Here is a 5,920-nt window from a genome sequence, read left to right as displayed (position 1 = left end):
GCTGAACTCTCTTCCTAAAGGAGCAGGTCAGTCTGATTCGGGCTCAGGTTAGCGGTGAAGGGTCCTTCTGGGCCTTCACCCAGGATCCTGGTCTCTCCTTCTCTGGCAGGAGGCTGTTTTCTGAATCTGTCTTGTCTCAGCCTTACACGGCAACGCTTGCCTGTGCCGCTGGCAACGTTTAAACAGCGCGCGATTCCCTGCCACTGGCGACGTTTAAACAGCGCGTGCTTCCCTTTTTATGTTTATTTATTTATTTGGCTGCTCCGGGTCTTAGTTGCGGGATGCGGGCATGTGGGATCTAGTTCCCCGACCAGGGATCGAACCCGGGCCCCCTGCATTGGGAGCACAGAGTCCTAACCACTGGACCACCAGGGAAGTCCCACATGATCCCCTTTCTAAAACCAAACAGTCTCTTTCTAGAACGGTACCATTCAGGGGAAGAAACATCCCTTGTGTTGGTGGGTGGAGAACGGAGTGACGTACCCGAGTGGAGGCGCCAGGCCGAGCACTGCCAGGTCCTTCCTGCTGTGTGGTTTGCGTCAGTGTAGCAAGTTACCCATTACTTTCTCGTTTCCAAACAGTAAGGTCTGTGGCCTCATCCCATTTCACAGCAGAGAAAACTGAGACTTGGAGACCATGACTTCCCCAGGGTCTCTGAGCTGAGGCAGAGATGAGAGCCCAGAAACGAGGGGGCAGGTCACGCCTGCTCATCAGCCCTGGGAGCCTGACGTTTGCAGAGGTTGGGGCGACGCTGCCGCAGGATGGCATTTGCTCAGTGACCTGTATCTGCGCATCCTGCCCATCTGCCTGACTGACCTGCTGTCTTCCTGCCGCCCCTCACTCCTGGGTAGCGAGGTGGGCTTCTTCCATTCACTCGAGTAGTGCTGGAACTCAGAGCGTCTGCCCAAGGACGTCTCCCTTCCCTGCCACGGTCTCTCTCTCTGTTCTTTCAATAGCAACCACGGTACCCTGGAACTGTGGCATCTGCTAATAAGTGGGTCACCACTGCCATTGCTTGAATATTTATTCTTACCGTTGCTGGGGCAGGAGGTGGTCTAGAGGCCTTCAGGACCAGTGAGGAGAGAAAGTTAGTGTGAAGCAACAAGGTTCAGCGGCAGCAGTGACTTCACGGGGCCTGGGGATTCTCAGGGACACCTCCAGGGGCACCAGCCTGTGCCCCTAGAGCACAGCCCCAATAGGAGACAGTGTGAGCGCTGCCCCTGGATTTGCACAACGTGGGGAACCCGGAAGGAAGCAGAGACCATAGCGAGACAGGCAGGGTGGTCCTGGAGGGCAAGCGCAGTGCTCCCAGGATGGGCCATCTTCATGCAGGAGTCTGATGGGTTGGCTCCATCCGCAGATGGAGAGCAGGGCCCTAAGTGCAGTAAATGGACCAGGGGCAGTTTCCCTTCTTTGGGGACATCGCCCTCCTGTCTGCCTCCTGTGGCTTGGGACCTAGCACAGCACCAAAGCGGGACGAGCCAAGAGGAGGTTCCCGGCCACCTGGGCAAGAAGGGGGTTGCTTACAGGGTCTGGGACATCAAGCCGCCTCCCTCATAGGATGAGGACTGTTTGGGGACCTCCCTGGGCTACCAGGGAAGCCCGTCTTCTTTCCCTTCCTTTCCTCCCTTCCTGCCCTGATGTCAGCCCCTCGTTTGGTTCTGGAGACCCTCCCGGAAGGTCCGCTTTATTGTGCTTCACCCTTTCCTCGCCGCTCGCCGGGGGGAAGATGCCGGCCGCTCGCCAGCGGGAAGATGCCGGCCATGCTGGGCAACCCCTTGCAGGTGCGGCGAGCAGAGTAGCTCTCCCAACCCGGGCCGGTCCCACCTCGACTTGGTTGGGGGTCTGCGGTCATCTGCCAGCTCATCTGGCCCCCAGGGAGGCCTTGTGTCTCAGGGTGCTATAGCCCCCCAAGTTTCGAACCTCTGCTTTCAGCCCACGATCCTGGGTCTCAAGGAAGAAAGAATTTCTGGCCAACACCCTAAAACTGCATGTACCCACTCTGCAGACAGGCAGGCTCTCATGCTGAGCAAATTCTAACTTCAAACAGTGACCGGTGCTCAGGTTGAAAGGACTGACTTTAAAGGATTAGCTTGTCTCTTCTTTTTCAAGGTTATCAACAATACGGGGACAGGCCTGCATTTTTCCTCCTTCCTCCCTCCCTTCCCCCCTCCCTTCCTTCCTTTCCTAGGAAGCTGTCTCTATGGCTCATCCAGGGAATGGCTGCTTGTGTTTTGTCATGCTTTCCATCCCCCCCAGCCCTTTCTAAATGAAGTTCAGATCACGCTGTCACTCACTCTGACACTATGGCTTGTCTCTCCAGCTCCTGCCAAGGGACCCCAGGGGCACCCCCGTCACTGCCACCCCACTGCTACTGGTGTCTGGGCACAGCCTCCGGTCCGTCCCCAGTGCCAGCCCAGCTGCTGCCCAGCATTGCTCAGGACCAGCCCTCACCTTTCCGAGGAGACCTGGGTAGCACCTCGCTGGACCACGGTGACCCCCTCCTCCCTGACCCCCAGTGCCTTGGGGTGTTTGGCCCGAGCTCCCTCCACCTCAGTGAGAGGGCTGTTTTTATTTTTAATGCGGCTCTCGGGGACATGGGTTTTGTCCGCCAGCGTTAAGCTCACCATCCATCACGCCCCACGTCCTGCCTCTGCGATGGCTGATGCCTGACACACCAGCTTAGAGGACGGCGCTGACTCCCCTGTGCCATCCGCTCCAAGCTCCCGGTAAAGATAGCAGGTGACGGGCGTCAGGATCACAAGACAGTCCGCACCACCCCCTCCCCGAGCCCTGGAAGCTGCTCACCGGCTGAGCTCGAGTCCTCTGGCCTTTCTTCCGTCCTAGTGGATGAAGGGAACTCGGTTGTAGCTCCTGGCTACTAAACTGCCCAGACCCCCTTCTCACAGTGGCAGCTTGAGTGTCTCTCTGACCCTGTTAGAATGTTCCCGATCTCTACCCCCATCTCCGTCGTCTGGAAAGTAATGAGTACATCCTTACAAATAGGACTTGCCCAGGGCACAAGCCACTTTTACCCTGGGCACGTGGGAAACTGTCAGTTTGGCTTGTCTGGTGTCTTGTCCTTTCTCCCTGCCCCCTTCCCCAGTTCACTCAGGGACAGGCACTGTGATGGGGAAAGTTATCTGTGCTCCACAACCCGACCATCCCTGCCAGCAGACTCTGCTTGTAAGAAGCCCCATGATATGAAAATCCCAATGTATAAAACGAACTCAGCGGCTAATTATTTGTTACAAAACAATTTGATACTTTACAGAAGGGCTCGCTGCAGGTTTCTCTTGAGTACTTAACTTTCCCTGTGTGCTTAAAACGTTATTCTGTGGAAATTAAGTATTTATAAATAGAACTTTTAGAGGCCCATCTCTTGGGTAAAGCGTATCCACATGTTTGTATGTAAAGTGCAGGAATCCGGAGCCCATTTCGTGGAGAAATAGGCCGACATGGGGTTGGCGTGGACATCACAGACAGACGGATACACACACACACGCACGTGCACACCCACAGGGCCCCAAGCCGGGAAAGCATCATGGAGCTTGTTAAGAATATACCCACGACCCACACTCATGCACAGGCCAATTTGGTTGGGAAACTTCCAAATAAGTCTCCTTGGGGAGTGTTCATCCCTGCTGGGGACCTTCTGCACTGTGCTCTTTCAGGACCATTTTTACCCACACTTCATACTGATCCCGGGCACGCCCTAAGCTGAAGGCTTCTTTATTTGTGCTCAGCGTGATCGGTAGTGAGAAGCTGCTGTTCCTTGCTTCATGAGCTCCCCGGGCTGGTCCTGGCCACTGACCCAGGTGTGTGTGTCCATGTCTGTGTGTTTTTAGTCAGTCCCCTCAGAAGCTGCTCTAGGCAAACTCCCAAGACGCTACAGCTGAGGCCATCTCCAGACTCTGCATCCCCTCTGCTTGCAGACCTCCCATTTCTGGGCAAAGAGCTAAAAAAAAGACTTTGTATTCTTTAAGGAAATGTCCCAGTTGTCAATTTCAGATCCTTACTCTCCCCTGCTCTTTTTTTTTTTGGCTTCATTTCCCAAAAAGTATAGGAAAGAACTGTAGGAAATACAGCAGCCTTCCAGTTGTTTTAAGAGTAATATGGAATGTTCTTAAACATCTTGTGCTAACGAGGATCAAAACTGTTTACGCTAAACCACGTTCCTCCTTCAGCTCCATGTCTCTCTGATGCTTTCATTCCATAGCTGAATCCGTGGTCCTCGCGACGGCCCTGCTGACTTCTGTGAGGCTGTGCTACCCCCTGAATGATGCTTGCTGTCTGTTACAGGGTGTCTGTTACAAACAGAATCTGCCGTCTTTCTAAATAGTGTCCCAGGGCCCTGGCAGTAATTGTTTAACTAAATAAAGCGCTCATTCTAAAGTAGTAAGCGTGCTCCTCCGTGTGGCTGGTGTCCCAACCGGAGGCCCAGCAAACCGTGCGGAGACTAAAAGTATCCATGGGCACGTTCCGCAGCCTGCAGGCGGGCTCCGAGGAGAAAGCCGCAGCCAAGGAACCCCGAAGCGTTCTCAGCCAGCAGAAGGGTGCCTGGGACACGGACGTGATTCGGCAGAGCTGAACGATTAGGGTGCACATCAATGATGACATCCGATTAAGTAGCACGAGCTTGGGATGTCTCGTGAATTAGCCAAGAGTAGGCCAAGGTACATTTTAATAAGCCTTCGCGTGCAAAGGGAGGTACCACAGAGGGCACTGCTGAGCAGATATTGTGTGAAGCCAGAAGGAAGGGTCACAGAGCACAGCAGGGCATGTTGAGTTGAGCTGCAGGGAGAACTTCCTTTAGCCGCGGATTGAGATGCTGTCTGGAAACCTGGACAGGAGGAGGGAAGAGGCTGCCGGGCCAGATTAGATGCTGACCAGGGCTGGAAGGCCCCCCACAGTTTGTGACACCCAAGCAGTTCTGGCAGGAGAACTTCTCACTGCTGTTTCAGGAGGCTGTGCTCCACCCGAGGGATGGGTCACCGGCCTCCAGGAACACTGCCCAGCCCTCTCCCCACCCCCGGTCAGGAACAATAGCCTCAACTGGGTCTCAGAGCTTGGTTCCAGGACCACTGGTACTTATTAAAAATATAGATCCCTGGGTTGCACCCCAGGCCTAATGTAGCAGCACCTAGGACTGCAAGGCCCAGGAATCTGCATTTTCCTCCTGTTCTGAGGGTGATTCTGTGTCCTCTGCCCTTTGAGAAAGCCTGCTGGCCGAGGCCCTCTCGCAGCGTTAAGTGTTCTTGCTGACACCCAGCCTCCCGGGGAGAGGCCTGCTCTGGTCTCCCTTGGATCTGCTCGCCAAGCTGCAGCTGAAGAGGCAGCGGTCAGGGCCCTGCCAAGCCTCCTCCAGGGAAAGACGGGGGCAGGCATCGCAGGCCTCCAGCCTGGCGTCAGGCTGCTGCTTCCGGCGCGTCACTGCAGACGGGGAGCAGCTGCACTCCTGCTCTGACCAGACTGGTTTCAGACTCTGAGTGTCCCCAGGGGAAGAGGGCCTCCAGCAGCACCCCTTTGCCAGCGGCTGCTTTGTTACCTGTGGCCAACAGGTCCCGCCCGGTCCCTTCCTCCTGGAGCCCACAGTGTGCCAGCCCCACAGAGAGGCCTCGGCCTCTGACCATCCACTAGGGAGGGAGCCGGGGGTCATTAGCGTGATTTCTTACACCCGACTCCACGGAGCTCGTTAATCAGCCCCCTTGCCTTGCCGGCTCCCCTCCCTCCCCACCTCCAAGGTTACTGGGTACCCCACAAAGAATCCTGCTGCTTTCCTGCTGCTTTCCGTTTATTTCGAGGTCGGGGGTCAGCAGGGGAGAGGTGGAGCCAGTCCACCCGTGCTCTCTGCAGGGCTTCCGCGTCCTGGGCCCTGACTTCCTTCCCTCCCTCCGCTCCAGCCCTGGCCCCGCTCTTC

At 55.9% G+C, this 5,920-nt stretch overlaps 1 protein-coding gene and 1 non-coding gene across 2 annotated transcripts in view; one reads left to right on the top strand and one right to left on the bottom strand.

The window, feature by feature from the left end:
- The window catches only part of SLC38A12 (solute carrier family 38 member 12), a 57,661-nt gene that overhangs the window by 21,230 nt on the left and 30,511 nt on the right, over positions 1 to 5,920 (top strand). The gene's annotated exons all lie outside the window — the stretch shown is intronic.
- TRNAG-CCC (transfer RNA glycine (anticodon CCC)) lies at positions 303 to 375 on the bottom strand. The gene has a single exon. It is a non-coding gene; the product is annotated as a tRNA-Gly (tRNA).

Source organism: Lipotes vexillifer, unplaced genomic scaffold (genome assembly GCF_000442215.2).
Source record: "Lipotes vexillifer unplaced genomic scaffold, Lipotes_vexillifer_v1.1 scaffold518, whole genome shotgun sequence".
Taxonomy (NCBI): Eukaryota; Metazoa; Chordata; class Mammalia; order Artiodactyla; family Lipotidae; genus Lipotes; species Lipotes vexillifer.
Note: the sequence above shows the minus strand (reverse complement) of the source record. Positions and strands in the feature narration are given on the sequence as shown.